At 43.3% G+C, this 24,465-nt stretch overlaps 1 protein-coding gene and 1 non-coding gene across 2 annotated transcripts in view; one reads left to right on the top strand and one right to left on the bottom strand.

Moving 5' to 3' along the window:
* Positions 1-24,465, bottom strand: part of Smyd3 (SET and MYND domain containing 3) — a 407,738-nt gene that overhangs the window by 356,243 nt on the left and 27,030 nt on the right. The window lies entirely within an intron of this gene.
* Positions 11,997-12,060, top strand: Trnaa-ugc. Its single transcript has one exon. It is a non-coding gene; the product is annotated as a tRNA-Ala (tRNA).

A 24,465-nucleotide genomic window follows, 5' to 3' on the forward strand; every position in this document is an offset into this window, starting at 1 on the left:
GAGTGCCTTTCCCAATTAACAGACACTTTAACAAAATGAATACCAGGAAACTGAAACATTTCTTGTGTGAAGAGAGGAAGGGTGAAGGAAGGGGAAGAGGAGGGCAGACCAATGGAGAGAGTAAAGAACACACATACAATACTCAATTGTACATGTGTGAAAATTGAAATGGGAAACTTGCGGAGATGGATGGAATGGGAGATGGGAAGGGAGAATACTGGAAGGATTCAGATTTACTGTATACATAGTACAGGCTGAGTTGAAACGCCTTTGTTTGTATGACTTTTTATTTTTTTGCCAGTCCTGAGGCTTGAACTCAGAGCCTGAGCACTGTTCCCGAGCTTCTTTTGCTCAAGGCTGGCACTCTACCACTTGAGCCACAGCACCACTTCCAGCTTATCCTGTGTATGTGGTATTGAGGAATCGAGCAGGGACTCATGCATGCAAGGCAAGTACTCTACCACTAAGCCACCTCCCGAGCCCTGTTTGTACGTGTTCAAATTTGGTTTATCATTTGATAGATAAAATGTAAAGGTCCTAAAATACTTGAAGAGAAAACCAGTCACAAACCATTCTCCTTTAAGAAGCTGTACAACAGAAGTATGGAGGTAGAAAATAATCTTATTTTTAGAGAACTAAAATTTACAGATTCAACTCTTCTCTGCAGCATGGAGGTGGGGACTCTGTTTTTCTTTGTTTAGTTGGTTGGATCTCTTTTTGGAGAGTGAAGGGAATCTTTTGGTTTGAACTCAGGAGGAGCTCTGTTTTTCACAGACTATCAGGGTACCGCTTATTTTTTTATTTTTTCCTTTAACTTTTAATTTTAAAATCATCTTAAGGGCCAGGTATGGTGGTTAACACTTGTGAACCATGGCCAGTGATTTTGGATACATCTGTTGTTTTCTCACAATGGATTAGGTTCTGCATCTGGGCAAGAAGTCCAGGATGCTGACAAGGTCTTCTCTTGGTGAGCTGACAGCTGCCAGGTTTCTCCACTGTAAAGTTATTCTCTCTCCCTTGTAATGAATGTCCTGTGGGAGACACTGTAAGGCTGTAAATATACTGTTTCCTGTCAAACTTCCACTCCCCAGCAGACTGTCCATCCTGTGACATCGCCGGCAGTAATCAGAGCTGAGTGGTTCTCCTGTGATGTTTTACCCTTATTCCTATGCCAGTAACTGAAACTCTTCTCTGTACCCCCCACACACTCATTCCATTATTTGCACCTGCACACACTCGTAGGTTTATACCTTATTCTCTGAGGTGCTACTCCTGCTGTTCTGGCTTTGACACAGAGCTTTTCCAAACTGGTTCCTGTGTAAGAACTCTTTCATGTCTCCCACCAAAGGTACTCAGATTTTATTTGCACTTTTCTCTGTCCAAGTCCTGAGTCAGCAATTCTCCAACAAGTCTTGGTTCCTTTTATTAGAGAACAGTTATTTATAACCAAGCTGTGAGCATCAGATATACTCACTGCTCCTTGCAAGCTCCGAAACCCTCTCAGCAGAGAGAGAAAATAAGCCACGCACACTAACCCATGCATTATACACACATTTGTATATATTTACGCATCTAACTCTGCCTACAGAAAGTGAAATCATACTGATAGTGCAGCTGCAAGCCAAAACCATTCTTACCTGTCACCTTTTCTCATTGGTCATGTCTTGTGTTTCTCTGACAGTAAAGGATTCACCTTCCATTATCTATTGCATTTATTGTTCAACTCTAGTTGACATATCCTTTCAGGCCTGCTAAACTATTACTATCTGGAGGACAGTATTTGTGTGTGGATCTTTTTACATCTAGCCTTAAGATATCCAGTCAAAATACAAATTTACAACATTATTCAAGCTAATTCTCCTCTTACCTCCCATAGCAAGGTTATGTTGTTCATTTGTAATACAGTTAAGCTCATAATAGTTTGTATTTCCTTTTGGTCCTCCTCACTGTCTGGTTGCCTTTTTTATTTATATAAAGTTGACTGGGTATGGGAGTAGGTCACACCTGTAGTTCCAGATATGCAGGAGGTAAAAACTAGAGGATCACAGTTGGAGGCTAGCCCAGGCATAGTGACTCATGCTTGTAATCCCAAGTACTTAGAAAGTGGAGGTCGTATGATCAGAGAGCTAGGCTAGCCCAATCTAAAAAATCCTATCTAAAAATAACATCAAAAGGGCTAGGGGTGCAACTCAAGTGGCAGAGCACCTTCCTAGCAAGTGCACCAGTACCTCAAAGGAAATTTATATTCAGTCCAGGTGGAGTTCAGTTTCACAGCATTTGATCAATACACAATCAGGAGGGAGGCCAGCTCATGGAGCCGGCGTCCCCTGGCGTGGGGGCTAGAGTCCACTCATTCTCCTAGCCTCACCCTGCAAGCCTCTGATCAGTCTTGCCGCCGCCGGTTCCGCTTCAGGCGCACCAAGTTCCCAGCAATTCTTATTTTCAGGAATTTTAGGGGGGTTGGGGCTTTTGGTGGTGGTGGTACTGAGGTCTGAACTCAAGGACTTGTGCTTGCTAGGTTAGAACTCTACCACAGAGCCATGCCTCCACCTCTGTTCTCCACTAATTTTTTTTTTTTTTTTTTGTCGGTGGTGGGGCCTGAACTCTGGGCCTGGGCACTGTCCCTCAGCTCTTCAGCTCAAGGCTAGCACTCTACTGCTTGAGCCACAGCGCCACTTCCGGCTTTTTCTGCTAATGTGGTGCTGAGGAATCGAACCCAGAGCCTCATGCATGCGAGGCAAGCGCTCTACCACTGAGCCACCTTCCCAGCCCCTCCACTGATTTATTTTTAGCAGTGTCATCTCCACCTGGGTGTGAGCTGCAATAGTTTCTACCTTTCTGCTAAAATTATCCCCTAACTCACATGCTGTTCCTCTTTCTCAATACAGTAACCATGGTTATATTTCATTCCCTATCAAGCATTTCCTGCCTCTGTGGCATCGGAACTTGGTGACTATTCTTGGCACTGTTTCTTCTGGCTTCTGTTCTGTTGAAAGCTGGACATGCTACAAAAGAAAGTAGTCAGGTCACACAGGTTTTGGGTCTGGAAATGGGCACGCCTTTCTTCTGCTCTGCCTTCAGGTGGGTCCCTGGGTCAGAACTGGGGCTGGGCTTGAGGCTAATTATGCATACATCTTCCCTTCAGCTCCGGTGATGACCACACTCCCACTGGTGGCCAGAGGCCTTTCTTCCTCAGCATCTGCGCTCTCAGCATCAACCTTCCCCTTCAGGGACCCCGTCTGGGTCTGTCTGCATGGTCCAGCTGTCTCCCGAGAGTAGACCACATTGCCTGTTTCTTACCATCTGGCAAAGGAGAGGGAACAGGAACTTCCATGCTGTTCTGACGAAGCATGGGTGTAGGCAGGCTCAATCTCAGGTCTTCTTCCTTCCTTCCTTCCTTCCCCAGCTGTGGCTCCAGGCAGCACACTTCCAGGGAGCAGGAGGGTGTCTCTTTTCCCTGCTCCCCATGTAATGGGCTTTACCACTGCCCTAACAGAAACCATGGGTTCTTTCTTTCCTTGCAAGAATTGAACTTGGGACCTTGTGCTTATAAACTCCACATACATATAAACTCCACAAACACTCCAACACTGGGCTCCACCCTGTCCCAGTAACTGTGAGGCTTCCCTCCTTCCCTTGCTGCCACTTGGGAGAGAGGACGGAGGCCTTAGCAGAGATCTTGTCGCTGCTACAGCAGTAGTTCATCTCCCTGGTCCCTGTACTGCCAAAGGATGTTGTCTCCAAAATGCAGTCTTCAGAGCTGCTGGCAGTTTGTGAGGAAAAGCCTGAGAAGGCTGTGGCTTCGCTACCGCCTCCAGGGACTGCACGCTCACCCAGCCCACACCAGCGCCTCCCCCAGTCCCAGCACTGAACAGCTGCCCTGCCCTAGCTGGGCTGGGCTCGGCTCACTGACTGCCTGGAATCTCAGCTCTTTGGGGCTCACAACAGTCATGAACTTGTGGTTGTTGGCTTTTTAGTTTGGTTTGGTTTAACCATGTTTTAAGGTTAGAAAGCTTTCATCTTTATGTGTTACAACCCTATTTGCATTCATGCCTGAATCTATTTGTTTAAAGGAGAAGACTGAAACAAATTCAAGGTTTGTAGGAAAGCCAACTTAAAGCAACATTTCAAATTCCAAATTAAAATAGTCTAATTTTAATCTTAAAACCTAATTAGAAAAATCTGACTATTCATCAATGTGACTTTTTTCCTAGCTGTTGATATATATCACTGAGAACGGTCTCATTGCTTTTCTAATCATAAATCCCAAACTACTTTGGGAAAATGCATTTAGATATCAACTAAAGAACTCAGCTAATAAAGACCACTAACAGCTGATAATGATTTTTTAAAAGCACTGGCCTCATGTTTAGCAGTAGGCTTTCTGAACAGCAATTACATATTCATGGTCGCCATAATTTTGTCTTACTAAATATTTTCTCAAATCTCTTGGGAGATTACTACAAGGTTAAAAGTTGTCTTAAAATCAAAGATCAAACAGAGCAAGGAAAATTCTATAATTGTCTATAGCAGCTTGCTGATCTTTCCCATCTGCTGTGAGAGAAAGGAGGTGGATGTCAAGTTTGAAAAAAGAAACCCTTTGTAACTAGAAATGACAATAAACTGATCCTGGCAAAAGTTCAGAGGAAATTCTTCTATAAGAGATCCAAACTCCCTTTGGCCAAAATATAAACGACATCAACAATAAGAAAATAGTCTAGTTAGTAAAGCACTGACTCTTATTTCTTTCTTCCTGCAATATATCATATGATCAGATTTCTATTATAAAACCACACTAAGTAGATGGATGTCCAACCACCGAGAAGACTGTAAGCTCAGCATGTGGGTGGATGATGATACGCAGCTGGCTCAGATACTGAGAAATGCACACACACTCCAAGAGTGTGGCTCTCCGGGCTTGCCTGATGTATGTAAGGTCCGGAGAACCCGTCCCTCATCGTCACTTTAGAAAGTCCAGAAATCTCCAGACAACCAAAGGAGGTGGCACATTTTTAAGAGAACCGCTGTGTCTCCCGACACAAATGCTCATCGGCAGGAGGTGTGGAGTGGGGTGTGCCTGTGGCTTCTCTCCCTCTCACAACCACAAGACTACACTCTTCAAACAGACGGATTTCATGGTATGTAAATGACACCTTAACCATTGTTTAGGAAGAAAGGAGTATTATTAGATCTGATGTTGTTAAATCAGTGGGTTAATCCACAAATAATTCACATCCTCCCTCCTATTTACAGAGGTCTAAATAGGTTTAAAAAATACAGAACTATTTCAGTCTACATATGAAAATTAACTCAAAATGGACTAAAGATTTAAATGTAAGACCTAAAACTATACAGCTCATGTGATAAAAATGGCAAGAAAAATATATATATATACATATACTGTTAATCTTCATCATCCTGGATTAAATAAGGAGTATGTTCAGCAGGTGGCTTGATTGGTTTGGGTTTTTTGAGAGAGGGTCTTACACAGTAGCCAGCCTGGGCTGATTTTGAATTTGCCAAAAAAAAAAAAAAAAGTCTACCAAAACAACTGCAGAGATTACAGGTATAAACACATCACACCTAGCAAGGGTTTTGGTGTTTTGTTGTTGTTTTAAATAATACCAAAAGCACAAGTGAGACTTTTGTCTGCTTGTTTATTTCATATAAGGCCCCCGGAGAAACTAAGAAGGAGCTAGTGCAAGTGGCCAGGCTACTCTCCGCATACCTTAGGTGACCCAGAGTAAACTCTGCTCATTACACTACTAAATTCTCTACCTAGGCCATCCTGTCCCTGTGTGTGGGATGTGGATGTAGGAAAGTGGCTGAGGTCCAAGCTGGGTGTGCAGGGGATGTGTCCATCTCTACCTGTGACGCCAACTTCTCTGAATGAGTATTATGAGTTCCCCTAAAAAGCAGAGGGACACTGCTAGAAGGGTTGTGTGCAGCACGCTCCTTGCATGCAGCACATAATAACCCTTTCTCTACTTGTACAACTCGTGTGGTACTGGCTGGGCTTTGTACCCACCAATGGAGCTGAGCCACTTACACGTTTAAGGGGTCTTCATTAAAAGGTCTCAGTAGGTGAAATAATAGTACAAGTACACAGTCAACAAAAAAAGGAAAATGAGAAAAGTGAAAAGAAATGTAAACTGGGTGTGGTGGTACATGCCTATAATCCTTGAATTTAAGAGACCAAAGAAGGAGGATCACAAGTTTTGAGGCCAGCCTGGCATAGCTGACTGGACAAGCAGAGCCATTAAAACAAACTTCCTACTCCCTCGAAGCTTTCATGAGATCAAGGAGGGTGTGAGGAGCACTGAAAGAACTGGGCCGTGCTGGAAGTGGAGTCAGGCAGGAATCTAACCTGGGAAGGATGGCTGGCGTGTCCACACCATCTACGAACCGGGACCACCTTCTCCACCTTCCTGGCCACTTTGCCCACCAAGCCATACCAGGAACCCAACTTGCACTTCCACTGCTCACTGTTTGTGTGTACGGTCACTCTGTCTGCTTTGGCTGTTGTGTAAATCCCCGTGGCTGTTTTTTTCTTGTCTGCTTGCATTTAGTAATGGTTTGGTGTACATACTCCAACATAACAAGTTTTGTTCAACTTCCACTTGTAAACCAATGGTATTGGTCTCACCTAGGAATAAGACAATACTAAATGTTCAATTCTTTGTGATACACTGGAGCTGTCCTCAGACAGCACGTCTCCGCCTCCTCCAAGTAAACTATGATGTTCACCAGCTTCTCTGGCAGGACTAGAGGAACAGTAGAACGTCCAGCTCAAAGGCTCTAGAACATAACTGCTACACAGGATCCATGCAGCTCTACCCTGCAGAGGCAGTCTCTGAGGCCACTGACAATCTGGGTTTACAGCATCTAGGAGACGTAAGTCTAATTTCAACCTCAGACAATTAGGGGTTCTAGCCAGACTTGGGCTGAGGAGTGTCAGGCTGGTGCAGGAACCTCAAATAATGTTTTTCCAACGCACCTCCCTCAAAGAACAATGAAAATCCTATTCCAATGGCTCTTTTAGGTTGCCATTTTAAATTTCTAACATAAATTCAATGGAAGTAGAGAATCCAATTTCCAGCATACTATTATATATTTTAAACGCACAGACCTTTGGTATCAGCAGTATATGGCTCCAGGGAGAAGGTACAGAAGAAAACCCACACATGCTCACGGCTCTACAATGGGTGCTTGGCTCATTTTCCCCTCTTGCCACCTTTCTCATATTTTCATTTCCTTACTTATATTAAGCACAGGAATTTTTGCCTGCTTTGGGGCAACATTTATATTTGGTAAGGCAGATTTTCAAAAAATAAAGGGCAGAAAGCTACTTGGCCAATCACACAATGACTTGAACACACCAGATATTAATGCCGGATTGAATGAGCTTCCCCACATCAACCTCAATAAGTTAATGATGCATAAGAATCTTAATTCTTCTGCACCGGAATTGCAAATTTTTATTTTGAAATTTATTTCACATTTTCACAACAGTTGCTAAGGTTGACCTTCAGTGACAAATCTACAATCAAATCAAATTTATTTCCTATCAGAAAATTTGCTTTTCAATTCAATTAAATGTATTCATCTTTGTTCCTTCTAATTCCTTGCCACAAATACAACAGAGATAAAGCTCAAATCAAGAAGGAATTGCTATACTCTCACCAGGTCTCTCGCTACTTCCCTATTTGTAATTCTCATCCTGAACCTAAGAATTGCTTCAAGGTCTCTTTACTGGGAGAACTACAGGCTTTTACTCCCCCGGGCAGGCAGCAATGTGGAATGGAGAGGAATGAAAGGAGCCAGCCCCAGGTACAGGGACCACACAGGAGGAGCAAGCATACAAACAGCAAGTATTTGAGCAATCCTGAAACCATTCTAGTTTGCAAAACCCAGGGGGACATCTCCATGAGCCCCCAAGCACATATTTACCTCAGTGTGAAGACAATTACTCTAAGAAACAGCTCTAGAGAGCTTAACACAAGACTAAAACAAAGCATGCAAATGCAAATGCTGACATGTTCTAGGCGTGGAAGCAGAATCAGGATGCAGCAATGTGGCAAAGGACTTAGAACAAGGAAGTTCAACGTAGGACAGAGCTCACACTCTGGAACAAGAACATCTGGGATGTGGATTCCATGTCTGCCCTTGTTTACCAGCCATGTAATCTCAATGAGCTTTTCTACCTCGTCAGCTCACCTCCTCATCTTCAAAACAAGGCTCTATACCTCACTGAAGGGACTGTTATGAGGAAACTCAATCATGAGAAACAGAGAAACCACATTTTGAGAAGTCCAATCAGGAGTCTTTATTGGAAAGCTGGTAACTGCAGGCAGACTCATATCACAAAGATCTGCAGCCCCTCCAATACACTTAACACTGTTAGAAAACTGAGCCATGACAGTAGTAAGCAAGGAAAGAGCAGTAGAACACCACCAACAAAGCCGATCAACCCCAATGGGGCACTGAAGTGGGCGCCACCTCAAGCCAGCAGACAGGATACTCAGGAACACGAGACAGTGCATACCTGCGCCTGAGCTGGTCTGCACATAAATAGTGTCAGGGGCAGAGGGCAGGGTTCAAGGCACAGGACTAACAGGTCCAGTATCTGATCCTTTAAGTCCTCACCCCTGCCTCTAGGAATTCAGACACGCCCATCACCCAGGAGGTAGAACTTCCCTGCCTCCACCAAGAAGACAAGCTCACCACATGGCCGAGATGGCACTGGCCAGACCCAGCCTCCAGCCTCCAGCCTCCCCATTTCAGGATGAACAAAGTAGCATGAGGCACTTGGCACAGAACCTCCCATAGTAGACACCCAGTAATGCTAACAGTATAAAGGCGCGAGACGTGAACACTACATGAGAACGAGATAGAAAAGGACACACTTAATCCCTAAGTTCCTAGTCAGTGCATCAAATATGTTCCCAGAAACAGAACAGCTAAGGTGACCTCGGTCCTTGCACCTAGCAAAAAAAGAATATAGGCAAGACATGAAGTTAAGTACAGGTGATGGTGAAGCTTATTAGAAGAGCAATGTGACAGAGAAGGAGAATGTGTGACCCAGAGACACCCCAAGAAAGCAGCACTTCAGCCTGGCACACCACCTGGACCTGGTTAAATAGGGAGTACTGGAGTCCTTCACAACTGCTTTCTGATTGGTGGGTCTCCTGTTTCCTGTAAGTTCAAGGAGCCAAAAGATTTAATACCCAGTCCTTGTGTCCTCTTTACTTCTTCGTTCTTTCAGAAGCCCCTCTGCCTGCATTTCATTGTCAGACATGGTTTGGTTTACCAGCTTACCCTGACATCTGCTAGCTATACAGGTGGCCCAAGTTCCCTGACTGCTTTTCTACCAACCATTTCAATGGCGTCCGGGGAGGACTCGCCTGGAGGGTAAACTTGCCCACTTGGGCCACCATTTTAGGCTATAAAGAGAAAGGTTTGTTAGGGGCACAAGTCAACTAAGACCAATATCATGTCCCTAAATGCTGCATTCCAGCAATGTTAGTTAGGACACAACTTATCATTTCCCCCATCATACTACTGACCAACAGCAGCAATGAAGCAATGAAATCTTACTAATTATGTTTAAGCCAGGCATGATGGCACTTGCCTGGAGTTCCAACTACTCAAATACTGAGTAGTACTACCAAGAAACTGAGACCGGAGGTCCCCTGACGCCCAGGACTTTTAGGACGACCCTGGCATCATCATGAGACCCCATCTCAAAAACAAAACTTTTTTAATTTAAAAAGAAAATTCCGGTTGGGCATGACAATCATGACTGTAATCCCAGCTTCACCAGAAAGTCATACAGCTAAACCTCAATTTGTTATTTGTCTTGGCAACAGAAAAATTCAAGACACAAAGCATAAGGAAATGTTAGGAAAGTTTATTAAAGTGCAAGCATGCTATAACGCAAGGGAGGAGCGGGATCCAGTCAAGATGCTTTAGGGGCGGGCTTTTTATTCAGGCCTTCCTTTGTTTGGCTTGAACTCTAATAACAGGTTGACTGACAGATGTCACTTACGTACCAGATATGCATCCATGCATGCCCACAGTTGCCGTGCACAAGCTCCTTACAGAGATTGAGTAGTCCTGAATGGAGGTCCCAGGCTCCTCAGGGCCAAGAGGTTACTCTAGGTCATCATGAGTACTAGGCAAGGACTCTACTTGCTGGATGAACCTCCCAGTTATCAGGACTTGGCACCGCTCCTCTCACCACAGGAATTTTATCACCATCTTCATTAGCCCCCTTTCAGAGGGTCATCTGATGAGATATTTGCTAACCTTAGACTCTTCTTTGAAGGTCAGGAAAGGGGTATTTTGTGGATGGATGCAATCTAATCAGGGACCCTAGTAACCATTCTGTTTCCTTGGCAACTAGGGATCTCTGCTTAATGCCGTCCTCATCAGCTACTGGGGAAGCAGAGATGGGAAGGATCGAGGCTAGAGGCTGGCTCAGGCAAGAAGTTAGTGAGGCCCCACTGAATCAGTAAGTTGTGCATAGTGGTGCATGCCTGTCACCCCATCCACGAAGCAGGCCACGAAGCAGGCCATGAAGCAGGCCGTAGGCAGGAGGAGGAGTGAGAGTCAGAGGCCAGCTCTGGGCAAAAACAGGAACATAAAGCAGAAATAGCTGGGAGTTTGGCTCAAGCAGTAGAGTGCCTACCTAGGAACTGTAAGGCCAAGTTCAACCCTTATACTACCAAAAAAAAAAAAAAAAAAGAATCTGCTATTTTTTTTATTTTTTTTTTTTTGGGGGGGGAGGGTCTGGTCGTGGGGCCTGAACTCTGGGCCTGGGCGCTGTCCCTCAGCTCTTCAGCTCAAGTAGCACTCTACCACTTTGAGCCACAGAGCCACTTCCGGCTTTTTTCTTTTTGCTTATGTGGTGCTGAGGAATCAAACCCAGGGCCTCAGGCATGCAAGGCAAGTGCTCTACCACTGAGCCACCTTCCCAGCCCCAGAATCTGCTATTTTTTAAGCCACTATCAACCTAATTTGATTTTCTAATTGTGTTTAAAGTGCCTAAAGTATAATAACATAAAATATAGTTAACCAAGAAAATGAACTCATGGGCTGAGCTAGAAAACCCTACAGCTGTCAAGACTACACTAGGGTTTTACAAATGGAGAGATTCGAGATTTACCTTTACAAGTCTAGAGAGGACTCCCAATCACATCTCAGAGAGGGCTGAGTGCAGATAAGAACTTCAATTGCTTGAATGACCTACACTTAACTCTAGATTTCCACTTCCAAAATGGGCATGAAGCTTTGCCTTTGGATGGAAATGAGGTTGCAGGGAGGACAGAAAGAGAAAGAATTAACTTAATGGCTCATAAATAGGCTACACACTATATGAATGAATAACCAATGTAGTGACCACAGGTCAAGTTCATGAACAGTCTGAACAATCATGAGCAGTTAATTCTATTTCAGACTTAAAAGTTCACTGCAACAGGATTTTTTAAGTAAGAACTAAGTCAGCAGACCCAAAATGCACCTGTACCAATGGCTCTAAAAGTAGACCTCACACTGAAACAGTAACCAGGATACTGATGTGTCTCCACAGTCGTATGAAGCAGAACTCAAAACCACAGCAAAATCGAAACAGAATGTGTCACAACAGGTACCAAACAGCCAGCACACCCTACCCAAGGCGTCGCAAGAACACATCCAGAGGCGCTGCCTCAGCTGTCCTAAAGTCAACTTCAGAGATAATTACAGGTACCTAGCAAGAAACAGACAAGACGACTGAGAAGATACATATAACATAAGCATTTCTGAGGAAGACTGTGTCAGTGATAAATGCAGTGATTTGGGAGAGGAGATGCACTGTATTTAGTAAAAGAAACCTTTACATAGGTGATGTGTACGGCCCGTTTATCTAAAATCATTCAAGCTAGCTCTTGGAGCCCGCACAGCTCTCTCACTATGAGAGGTTTCAACTGTAAAAATTCAATTAGAGGGGCTGGGAAGGTGGCTCAGTGGTAGAGCGCTTGCCTTGCGTGCATGAGGCCCTGGGTTCGATTCCCAGCACCACATAAGCAGGAAAAAAAAAAGCCAGAAGTGGCACTGTGGCTCAAGTGGTAGAGCGCTAGCCTTGAGCTGAAGAGCTGAGGGACAGCGCCCAAGCCCAGATTTCAGGCCCCACAACTGGACCCAAAAAAAAAAATTCAATTAGAGCCAAGAGCAGGTGGCTCAGACCTGTAATCCTAGCTACTCAGGAGGCTGGGATTTGGGGATCAAAGCCAGCCCAGGCAGGAAACTGAGTGAGACTCTTACCTCCAGTTAACCACCAAAAAAACAGAAGTGGTACTGTGACCCAAAGAGGTAGAATGCTAGCCTTGAACAAAAGAGCTCAAGGACAGTGTCCAGGCAGAGTTCAAGCCCCATGACCAACAACAACAACAATAACAACAAAAGAATTCAATTAGGATTTATGGGGGGCTGTGTGTGGCATGGCTAGCATGGTAGAGTGCAAGCCTAGGAAGTGTGGGCCCTGTTCAAACCCAAGTACTGACAAAAAGAAAACAACATACTCATGACTTAGATTACTGCCACTTGGGGATGAACTCTTGGACTTCTGTCAGTTCACATGATGGTGACACAAGCTCCTGGAAAGGAAGTCCCTTAAGTGTGGCAGCACTGGAGACTAGAAATGGCTTCTTAGCCCATCTCACTGTACCATACTTAGAGCAAACTGCATGTTTCAAGCTACATTGCTTTGAAAAAACAAGACCAAGTCCTAGCAATGGAGATTTCCTTTAGAAATAAGATTTAATTGTAAGGCAAGCTGGGATATTTTGCCTTTTTCTAAGAAATAGTGCAGGTAATTAAATAAGTGAATTAAAATGTGTCATTATACTATGTTGGCTCTTTTACCAACCTTTTTTGGGGGGACAGGAATAAAGCTTAAACTCTGGGCCTTGGCTGTGTCTCTGAGCTCTTCAGCTCAAGGCTAGTGCTCTACCACTTGAACCACAGCTCTATGTCCAGTATTCTGGAGCTTAATTGGAGATAAGAGTCTCATGGACTTTCCTGCCCGGACTGGCTATGAGCCATGATCCTCAGATCTCAGCCTCCCATGTTGCTAGGATTACGCGTGAGGCACAGGTGCCCACTTTTTTATCCCCCTTTATTTTCTTTAAAGCCTAGGTTTCACTATATTGGAGGGTAACCTCAACTCAAAATCCTCAAGCCTGGGTCTCCCAAGTGTTGGGATCACAGGCCTGACTGACCACATTACCTCCCTACTAAGGTTTTCCACAAAATGAAGTATAAGAAGAAAAGGAAAAACATGAAATCACTTCCTTTATATTTCAAGGCAAAAAACTTAATTTTGGATTATAAAATTTGGAGGAAATTTTCAACCTAATGAAGAGGAAAATATGAAAAATATCTGAAAATATAACTAAGTTGCAAAAGTTTCCCAAACAGCAGGAGAGGAAGAAGGCAGTCAGGCTCACAGGCCACACACCGCAGCGGCTCTGACTTTTAAGACTGATGATCTAAATGCAAGGAACCACTGTCTTTCCAGTATTTATTTGCAGCCTCCTAGTCCACAGAAGTCCCAGCAGCAAGAAGAGCTGGCAGAACACACAAGTGTCATAAATCACAGGGACAGGCCAACTCCACACTTAGCTCTGTGCCCCCCGCCCCTTTCACAGCCTGAGGACACCTCCTCTCCTCTCTGGGGATTAATTGCCAGATAATCATCACATGGACAATGAAGCTCTATTGCTACTTTTGAGCTTTGTAAGAGTATTATTTTACTCCCATTTTATCTAATAGAAAAATGAAGGAAGAAAATAACACAGTACCTACAAACTACCCTCCCCCAGTTCAAATAGCTTTGCTTCACTTCTCTCTAAACGTGTGTGTGTGTGTGTGTGTGTGTGTGTGTGTGTGTGTGTGTGTGTGTGTGTGTGTGTGTGTGTGTGTTCGTTCTTTGGCATATCCATAGTTAAAAGTAGCAGAAATTTTAACTCATCTCTCAAAACTGTAGCACCTCAATCTTAAGAACAATGTATTCTCTTACTTGACACATTGCATAGTTACTGTCTGGTATGAATTTATATGTTCATGTTTCTCCAACTGGTGAAAAATAATTCATCATGACTTTCCTCTTCAACCTGGGTCCAATCCAAGTGCACATGTCACATGGTAATTACCTGAATATTCTGTTGTCTAGACGATAGTCACACACATCTTGTTTATGACAATGACTTGTTTCGAGAAGCACAGGAAATTCTCTTATAAAGTGGTCTTGTGTGGATAATTTATGTGACTTTTCCTATTGAAACCATTTACCTTGTTTCTCTGTCCCGTATTTCCTGAAACATCCCTTAAGTTCTGAAAGACATTTTCCAAATATCCTTCCAGTTGATGGATGCCCATCAGAGAGGCTCAAGGTTCAGATCACCTCGTAAGTGGTGGCCATCACCTCCCCCCATTACACAGGACCGGGCAGGTGCGGCAGGTACGGCATCACCACAAGGCCTGCCTCCCAGCAACCTGTCGCCAGCAGCCTGCATCCAACCGTGATCCTTCACTCAATCTGTCACCACACTGAGGACTGTAAAATGACCTCTTTCCTATGATTCCTCTACCATGCACTGGGGATATAGCTCTGTACAGAGCACTTGCTCAGGATGCTCAAAACCAGGTTCCATCCTTAGCTCTGCAATTATAATAATATAAAAATTAAAAACACAAGCATTCAACTAGAACGTAGAACTCTGCTTGTTCTTTTTCCTTTCCCATCCCCCCATTCCACTACTCTTTTTAATTACCATACATACCAATGTATTTTTCCTTAATTTTAACACTTGATAGGGATGTACCTTTGTAGGGATGGGAAGGCTCCAGATTATTAGAAACTAAATTGGTCAATAGATTCAAAATCATCACAGTAAACACGAAGCAGGCAGCTGGGTATGGTGGCTCACACTGGTGAGCCTGGCTTCCCAGGAGGCTGAGCTCTGAGGATTACGGTTCAAATACAGCCCAGAAATGGAAGTTAGTGATTATCTCCAATTACAGGAAAAGTTGAAAGCAGGGCTGTGGCTCAAGTGGTAGAGTGATAACCTTGAGCAAAAGGAGCTCGGGGGCAGTGCCTAAGTCCAGAATTCAAGCCCCAGGACTAGAAAAAAAAAACCAAGAACAAGCTTTTCTACTACCAAGGTAATTCTAAAATTCATTTTGAGTATGGAAATAGCTCAGTGAAACTTCTTTGTATAACATATGCTCATAAAAAATTAAGATAAAATTTATATAGAAAAGAATCTAAAACACAGAGTAGCTATAACTAACCACTCACAAGGAATAAAGGTGGAGGACTGACACCAGGTGATGACAGCATTCCATAAAGCTGGAGGAAACAAGACAATGTGATCTCGGCATACTAGAAGACAGACAGACAAATGGAACAGAACCCAGTGTCCAAAGCTAGATGTTCTGAGCTGACAATATATGAGTTTATATTGTCAGCTCAGAACATCTAATCCTGCGCTTCAGCAGGCTGGAGAATGACCTTTTGTATTTTGTCTTTGCTCAGTTATGTCACTAGAAATGGAAGCCAAATCTCTCCTCTTAGAAAATAGAGACTCTCCCATGGGCCCTGTCTTTGACAACACATGACAGTGAAGCACCACAAATCAGAACCAAAGCACATCCAGGAACTGATGACTGATTTGGAAAGGGAACCAAACATCTCAGTGAACACTGGGCTGGTCATCTCCACTCCTGACTCATGGCTTCCTCAGCCTGTATAAGGCAATGAGGACCTATAACTTCCAGGGATGTGGGATATACAGATGTGTATGTCTACAACTCTTCGTGTAACCGTGCTCTACACAGGCAACTTCCTGTGTGTGAAACATTTCTCTCATGTGTGTCTTCCTCATTAAACTGTGACATCATGAGGATGAAGAAACTCACATTCAACTCTGGGTTCTCTACTCCAGGACAAGATTAAGCTTGAAGCTTAATCTCCGTAAGTGTTCATCGTTTGACAAATTACATGTATTGGAATTTATTCTGAAAGATGAGTTTAAGTTCCTGTTTTAATTAATGATTGTATTCTAGTGAATTAATATAAACATTTAAATTTAACTCATAAAGATAACTGTTTATAATCAATTAGTGACTTAATTACCTTGTAGCCTTGTATACATGACATTACCGCCACCCAGTGGTGGGAAGTGGATATTACTACTACTATTGCCATGTTTAGAAGCCAGCCAGAAGCAAATTATTTCAACCACCAACATCCAATGTTAACTCTTAGGTTCTAGAAACTTCCAAACAGAGGATATCAGTTCTTGTGTGTTTTAATCCATTTTGTACACCCAAAGCCAAGAAAGGCAAAACCCTTTGAGAGCTTTCGGCAAGTATTTATTAGCTTGCTGACAAGACTCAAGAGCCATCTAAAAACAACAGAATTTTATCCAGTAAAAATTAATTAGCTACTAAGCCATGAAAATACAGGGAGCAACCTTTGGTGCATACTATGTGAACAAAGTGAATCTGGAAAGGCGATAGACAATATAGTTCTACATGACACTCAGAAAAGGACAAAACTACAGAACCAGAAAAGAGGTCCGTGGTTACCAGGACCAAGGGGAATAAAGGGATGAGCAGGTAGCATGCAGGAGACCTCTAGGGCATTGACACTACTCCGGGATACTACAGTGCTGGCGGATGTCCAAACCCACAGTCTGGATAGCAGTAAGAACAAACCTCAATGCAAACCACTGACTTTGGGGCAACATGGCACAAAAGCCACACGTGTCTGTGGGTTCATAAACTATAACAAATGCACACTTAGGTGTAGGTTGTGTACAATGGCAGAGGCTGTGCCTGTGTGAAAGCAATGGGCATGGGGGAACTCTATAGCTTGCTCCCAATTTTACTATGTACCTAAAACTACTCTTTACTCTTTAAAGAATTAAATGGGGCTGGGAAGGTGGCTCAGTGGTAGAGCGCTTGTCTTGCATGCCTGAGGCCCTGGGTTCGATTCCTCAGCACCACATAAGCAAAACAAAAAAAGCCAGAAGTGGCGTTGTAGCTCAAGTGGTAGAGCGCTAGCCTTGAGCTGAAGAGCTGAGGGACAGTGCCCAGGCCCAGAGTTCAGGCCCCACGAACAGACCCCAAAAAAAAAACAAAACAAAACAGAGGAGTTACAGTTATTTTGGGGGCTGGGAAGATGGCTCAGTGGTAAAGCGCTTGCCTTGCATGCCTCTGAGGCCCTGGATTCGATTTCTCAGCACCACATAAGCAAAAAGAAAAAAGCCAGAAGTGGCGCTGTGGCTCAAGTGGTAGAGTGCTAGCCTTGAGCTGAAGAGCTGAGGGACAGCGCCCAGGCCCAGAGTTCAGGCCCCACAACTGGACCCCCCCCAAAAAAAAGAATTAAATGGCTGGACACTGGTGGTTCACGCCTGTAATCCTAGCTAGTGAGGAGGCTGAAATCTGAGGATCATGGTTCAGGAAAATCAATGAGACTCTTATCTCCAATTAACCACCAGAAAATCAGAAGTGGTACTGTGGATCAAGTGGTAGAGCATTAGCCTTGAGAAAAAGAGCTCAGAGATAGCACCCAGGCCATGAGTTCAAGCCTTATGACCAGCAAATAATAATAAAGAAGTAAATGATTTTTTTAAGATCAATGAAAGCTTTCACTCTTTAGGCATCAAATAAGCAAAGCGTGCATTTATAGGTACATCAGCAATTATAATACATCTGGTGGCCCATACCTGTAATCCTAGTAACTCAGGAGGCTCTCATCTCCAACTAACTACCAAAACAATAATAATAGTAATAAGAGCCAGCAACAGTGGTACACACCTGTAATTTCAGCATTCAGGAGGCAAAGACAGTAGGATTTTGAATTCCAGGCCAGCTCAGGTTACAAAGACTGTCTCCAAAAAAAAAAAAAAAAAAACTGTACTGGTGCCAGCATCCCACACCTTTAATCCTGGCTACTAAGATCAGAGGATTGAGATTGGAAGGCAACCCAGGAAGTGAAGTCTGTGAGACTCTTATCTCCAATTAACTGCCAAAATGATGGAAGTGGAACTGTGCAGAATGCCAATCCTAAACAAAAAGACTAAGGGACAGTGCCCAGGCCCAGACCAGTACCAGAAGAAAAGAAAAACAAAAATCAATTTTACACCTAGGTAAGTGCTCAATAAGTGTTATTTCCTCACCACTAGAGCAGTCTGAATCCTTCCTGCCAAGTACCTAGGCTAGGAGGCCTGAAGAGAGACCACATCCCTGTATGTATAAACAAGGCTGCTGAGCCAAACCTCCCGGATCCATCCCAATGTAGCCTCTACTCTCCAAGAGACTGTGGGCAATTTAAATCTTTCTACAGTGTAGAGAGAGAAAGAAAAACCAACAAATACAACCTCGTGCTGATGGCAAAACCTGATACCTTAAAACTATTACAGGGTTCTGACAGTGGCTCAGTGAAAGTGCTTGGTTAAGGTGCACAAGACGCCACGTTCAATACCCAGCACCACCAAAAGAGAAGAAGAAGCCACTACCAGAAAACCTCAACGCATATAATTCAGAAAGCATGCACCGAGGAGAGTGCAGAAAGGGACTCAATGAAGGCTACGCTACGCACAGGTCAGCCCAGCGATACACGGAAGGAAGGGCTGGGCACTGAGCAGTCTGCTCCCGTGCAGAACAACAGGCAACCTGCACAGCAACTACGCAAGTCACATGACAATCTCAGCACGGGCTAAAAAGCATGACAAATTTTTTTTAAACACTCACATTTTTAACCCTAAGCTAAACAGAATAAACAACTATTTGGTTAATGTCATTGAAAAATACAAAATATGAGCTGGGTGCCGGTGGCTCATGCCTGTAAGCCTAGCTACTCAGGAGGCTGAGATCTAAGGATATTGGTTCAAAGCCAGCCCGGCACGAAAGTCCAATAAACCACTCAGAAAACCGGAAGTGGTGCTGTGGCTCAAATGGTAGAGCACTATCCTTGAGCTGAAGAGCTGAGGGACAGCGCCCAGACCCAGAGTTCAAGCCCCATGACCAACCAAAAAAAAAAGAAAAATACAAAATTTGATATGAGTCCATACTTCCTCAGGGTTCAGTAGATACATTATCGAAACACTGGAACAAGGATACACAAGCAGCTTGTGCCATGTCCAGAAGTAAGGGAAGTGTCTCGTTGCTCTCTGCAGACCCTGAAGTGCTGGCTGCTGCTCAGAAAGACAAGGCTTCATCAAGCACACCACCGGACAGATAAGGTCATCAAGCACACCTAGTGGTAGATAAGGTCATCAAGCATACCATGTGATAGATAAGGTCATCAAGCACACATCTGTGAACCATGTGTCTCACACAGTCATGATCACTTTACAGTACCAAGTCATCCGGTTCACACAGTCTTCCTAACAGTGCTATGAGCATTACAGACAGGCACAGAGGATAGAAGAAACCTGACCAAAGTCACACTGCGAACAGCTTGGTAGGGATGGGCTTAAAATCCAAGATGCTTGTCTGCACAATAGGGAGCTCTCCATCATAAACAAAGCAAGAGAAGTTACAGGTGCAGGTGACATGACTGTGTCTACAAAACTTAAAGGAGAACAAAGTTGAAACATTGTTAGAAGAACTAGTGCAGTGTTTATGAACTAATCTATTGAAATGAAACCCCTTTGTAAAACGCTTGAAGGTTTTTTTAAAAATTTAGTACAGTAGCTGTTTATAAAATCATGTACAAAACCAAGTAGTATTTCTACATGTAAGTAATAAAATGAGTCAGGCACAGTGGCCCATATCTGTAACCACAGCTGCTCAGGAAGATCAGGAGCCTAGGTAAAACGTTAATGACACCTCATCTCAATAAATACCTGGGCATGGCAGATCATACCTCTCATTCTAGATACTACCAAGGCATAAATAGGAAGTTTAAGGTCTAGACCAATCCAGGACAAACCACAAGACTGTATCTGAAAAAATAACTAAAGAAGATGCTGGATCTAAAATATACTAGGACCTGATAAATTACCCATCCCTGCAGGCATTCACACACAGTGTGACCAAAGAAGGATACTCCTAGGAGAGGAACACAAAGGCACCATGCCTATGTGCATCTAATCATATAAAATAATATTTACCGAAATGAACTCCAGGAAATGGAAACAAGGGAGGGGGGGTTGTTTCTGTTTCTATTTTCTTTTCTTTTTGTCTTGTTTGTTCATCAATCTATCTTTGGGAGGGTAAGAAGCAGCACAGAAATGGAGGGACAAAGGGTGAACAAATCCAGCAGTGGTATTCACTAGACACTATGTTGAAAATGAACTATACAACTTGTGGGCCAAGGACAGGGGAGAGAGGGACAGAAGGGGTTATATTGTCACAGCCAGCCCAATCTGCCAATCAAGGAACCAACGACCAGGTATTTGTGGGGCACCTACCAGGTGAACAAATGAACTGTGCACCAGTCCTAATGCAATGCAAGTTATGGTTCCATCGAGAGATGCATGCTTAGGGAGATGACCACGAGGAAAGTCAAGCAGTCTAAGAACAAGTAAGGTGGGCTGTCACAGGAGCATTCTCTCTCCAGTGCCCTAAGGGTACTGCACAACAATCAAAGAAAACAAATCAATCACGATGGAATTTTTGAGGTTTTTAAATCATCTAAAGAAGTGGCAATCATCGAGAGAAAATTGACAACATTGTAAAGCTTAAAATTTCCATGTGTATTCCACTCCATTGAAGTATATTAATTAATGAATATTACTTAACTATCCACTACCAGCTACAAACCACTGTACTGGAATCCTATTGAATGTATTAAAATTAAGACTACAGCTAAAAGTACAACTCCTAAACAATGAAAGAACTGGACTAATCTGAACGCATTCAGCTTCAGTCAACGCTATTTATAATTGCTAGGATAAAAATGATTTACAGGGTTAAATCAATGGTCTGTTCCTACAACAACCCACTCCACAAGACAACATTTACAGCTGAAAAAGTAAGCTTGATGTCACAACGATTCAACAAACTCTTATCGAGTTGACTCTGTGCTCAATGCCTGAAATAAAAGTCTTAATAAGTCACAGACTTATTGTTGCATGCTTTTTGTTTGCTTGCTTCCAACACAGATAAAGACAAGTCCAGGTTCTCGATCTGAAAGAGCTCATAAGAGCTCTCTGTTTACGGGGGGGATAGTATGCCGTGAAAAGTAAGTTTTCTTAAAACATCCTGGTTTTCCAATCATTAACCTCCTAACCAAGGGGTGGAAGCTGGTAAGCTATTACCCTTCACTTGTGAGAACTGAATAGAATATGAATTCCAAGAATTGGATACCCCTCAGCAAGATTTAAACGTGCATTAAGAAACTTCCTTTACAATCCTTCATCAGGAAATTTTACTTTGCATAATATAATCTATAGCACAAAGCAAGATACGGTCAAGCAAATATTTCACTGAGCTATTACTAAGTGTTAAAAGGTTTCCAAGTATGAAATGTGTTCTATTAAAAGCTTTAGGGACACTGAGCCTCCAAATGCCATAGAAAAGGCAGATACTGCCCTGAGGCCAAATGCTAGGAAGTGACAGAAAGCCTTCCTTACAATTCGCAACCAGGTTATTACCCATGATAAATGATAACCATTCATTAACTTTGAGAGCAATAGACAACTGGCAGGCTATTTCATGCTTCAAAGAATTTATGGCAAAAATGACAGGTGACTTTGAATTCAGAAAAGAAAATGAGATTCTTGAAAAATGTTACTTTTGTCTATTCTTTTAAATAAACATTTCAGCAGATACAGGTATTTGCTGCTGCTAAGAAGTGAAGGTCAGGCTGGGAAGGTAGCTCAGTGGTAGAGTGCTTGTCTTGCATGCAGAAGGCCCTGGGTTCTATTCCTCAGCACCACATAAGCAGGGGGAAAAAAAGCCAGAAGTGGCACTGTGGCTCAAGTGGAAGAGCGCTAGCCTTGAGCTGAAGAGCTGAGGGACAGCGCCCAGGCCCAGAGTTCAGGCCCCACGACCAGACAAAAAAAAAAAAAGTGAATGTCAAGGCTTTCTCCATCACTTGGAAATATCTCGATACACAATGTACTGTCAAGAGAGGGAAAAAACTGTGCAAAACATACACTAATAATCTAAATTAAAACAGGGTGAAATTAAGAGTCAGGAGTTATGTTTATAAGTTTTTCCTTTGCTGGCCTAACATTGTGTGGCCACAAAGCTGGTTCCCCAAGGATTCTATCTGAGCCCAAATTCGTCCCCCTCTACCTCTTCCCAAATGGTATCTTGCCAGGCTTCAGCTACTCGGCTCTTCTCCAGGGAAGCCCCTCTCCTAACCCATCATCTTACAGCCTTTCAAAGACTCTAGAGTACTTAAATCAGATTCTCCCTGGTAAGGACCAAAGCACAGGTATATCATGGTAGTGGTGGCTGTGTAGTTTCCCTACATGAGTAACCAAAGCTGAGGCCCACAGGTCCCTCATTCCACTACTCCTGCCATCTCCTGCTAAGTCTACCTGAATGTCTTGCAGGTATTCCCCACTTCTCTCCACAAAAAAGCATTTTCCCCCCAGCCCTATCTGCCCACGGCAGCACCAGCAGTCTCCCATCCCGGCCTCTGGCGCTCTGCCCATGAAATGCCTCCCTGAGAGCATTCAGCACCACCTATTGGGATGGCTACCCTCCTCTAAGACTGTTCAGGTCCCAGTAAGAAAAGCAGCCACAAATAGTAACATGCCAGAGAGTAAGTGACAGCCAAAAGTCAAAAAGCAAACCCAATTTCTATAGTTATCGTTATTGCTGGCAAATAGGCCCTGAATTCATCAACCTTTCTCGCACATTTGTTCCTGGTGCTGGGCTATGTGGCAGGAAGGCTCTAGAGCTGAAGACAATGGATTCAGCCTGTAAAAGGTATTGTCATGGGTCCCAAGGAGTACTTTTAGCAAGTGGAATATATGAGAACAAAAATTCTATTGTTTGGCTCTTGAATCACAAGAAATCAGGTTAAATATTGTTTTCAACAACTTTTGTTTTGGTTATGTGTGTTTATATAAGATGGCAATATTATACATATATATATAAAGTATATCATGAACAAAAGAATCTGAAAAATAGCATTATGTCCCTATTTTCTAACAGCTTCGATAAATGCCAGGGAATAGGGCCTTAGGAACCCATTAGAACTTTGATTAATTAAAAATAATTTTAATTGGCATGTTCTTACTTTGTGCTTACTTTACAAATGCATTCCAGCTTGTTTGTAGGCTTAATTAGCTAAGCAAATCCCTTTCTCTTTGCCTTCAACAGCACAAAGAAACTTGAAAACAGCATGTCAGAGTGCTTATAAACTCCTAATTAGCTGGTACAAATGTAAAAATTTCTGTGATACTTTTAATGAATGCTACTCAAGTCATCAATAGGCCATCATCCATCAGCGTAAAGCCAAGAGCAGCTAGGCTGGTCTGAAGAAGATACAACACCAGGGGAGATCCCATGCCCCGCTCAAACTTCACTGCTGAGGTAATACAATGCAAAAACACCCGTACTGCAAGCTCTGGAAACTCTCTGGTAATTCTTATTTCCAAGTGTCTGAGGGCTAAAATTCTGAGTTCATTTCAAGAAACGCTAATTAAAACATGTTTATTCTACATTTGAAATCCCATCCATCTTTATCAGATAAACATTACAATACTCTCAATTACTCGGAATTCTTTTTTCTGGAGTACTAAGGTTTGAACTCACCTTCGAGAGCACCTGCGAGGTATGTGCTCTATCACTTGAGACACACCTCCCACTCGTTTTGCTGTGGTTATTTTTCAGATAGGGATTCATGCTTTTGCCCAGGACCAATCTCAGACTACAATTCTACCAATGCCTCCTGCATAGTAACTGCGATGACAAACGTTCACCACCACACCTGGCTTGTTGGCTGAAATGGGGTCTTGCTAATTGTTTGCCTGGGCTGGCTTCTAAGTATGATCTTCCTGATCTCTACCTTTCATGTAGATGGAATTACAGACACGCACCACTACACCAGAAAAAAAGCGTATTTTCTGGAGACTTAAGACATGCTATCCCTGGTACTGGAATAAAGAAACAAATAATGTGGAATGTCATGAGATGAGACTTGTATGGTAAGATCTATCTTAAGGGCTAAACCCATCGCTTTAATAATGCTAATCCAGGGGCTGGGAAGGTGGCTCAGTGGTAGACTGCTTGCCTTGCATGCATGAGGCCCTGGGTTCGATTCCTCAGCACCACATAAGCAAAAAGAAAAAAGCTGAAGTGGCGCTGTGGCTCAAGTGGTAGAGCGCTAGCCTTGAGCTGAAGAACTGAGGGACAGCGCCCAGGCTGAGTTCAGGCTCCACGGTCGGACCCAAAAAAAAAAAAAATGCTAATCCATCATAGAAACTTAGGGCAGAGGTTGATTTCAGCAAG

This window comes from Dipodomys spectabilis, unplaced genomic scaffold (genome assembly GCF_019054845.1).
Source record: "Dipodomys spectabilis isolate Male_0828 unplaced genomic scaffold, ASM1905484v1 ptg000288l, whole genome shotgun sequence".
In the NCBI taxonomy this organism is placed as follows: Eukaryota; Metazoa; Chordata; class Mammalia; order Rodentia; family Heteromyidae; genus Dipodomys; species Dipodomys spectabilis.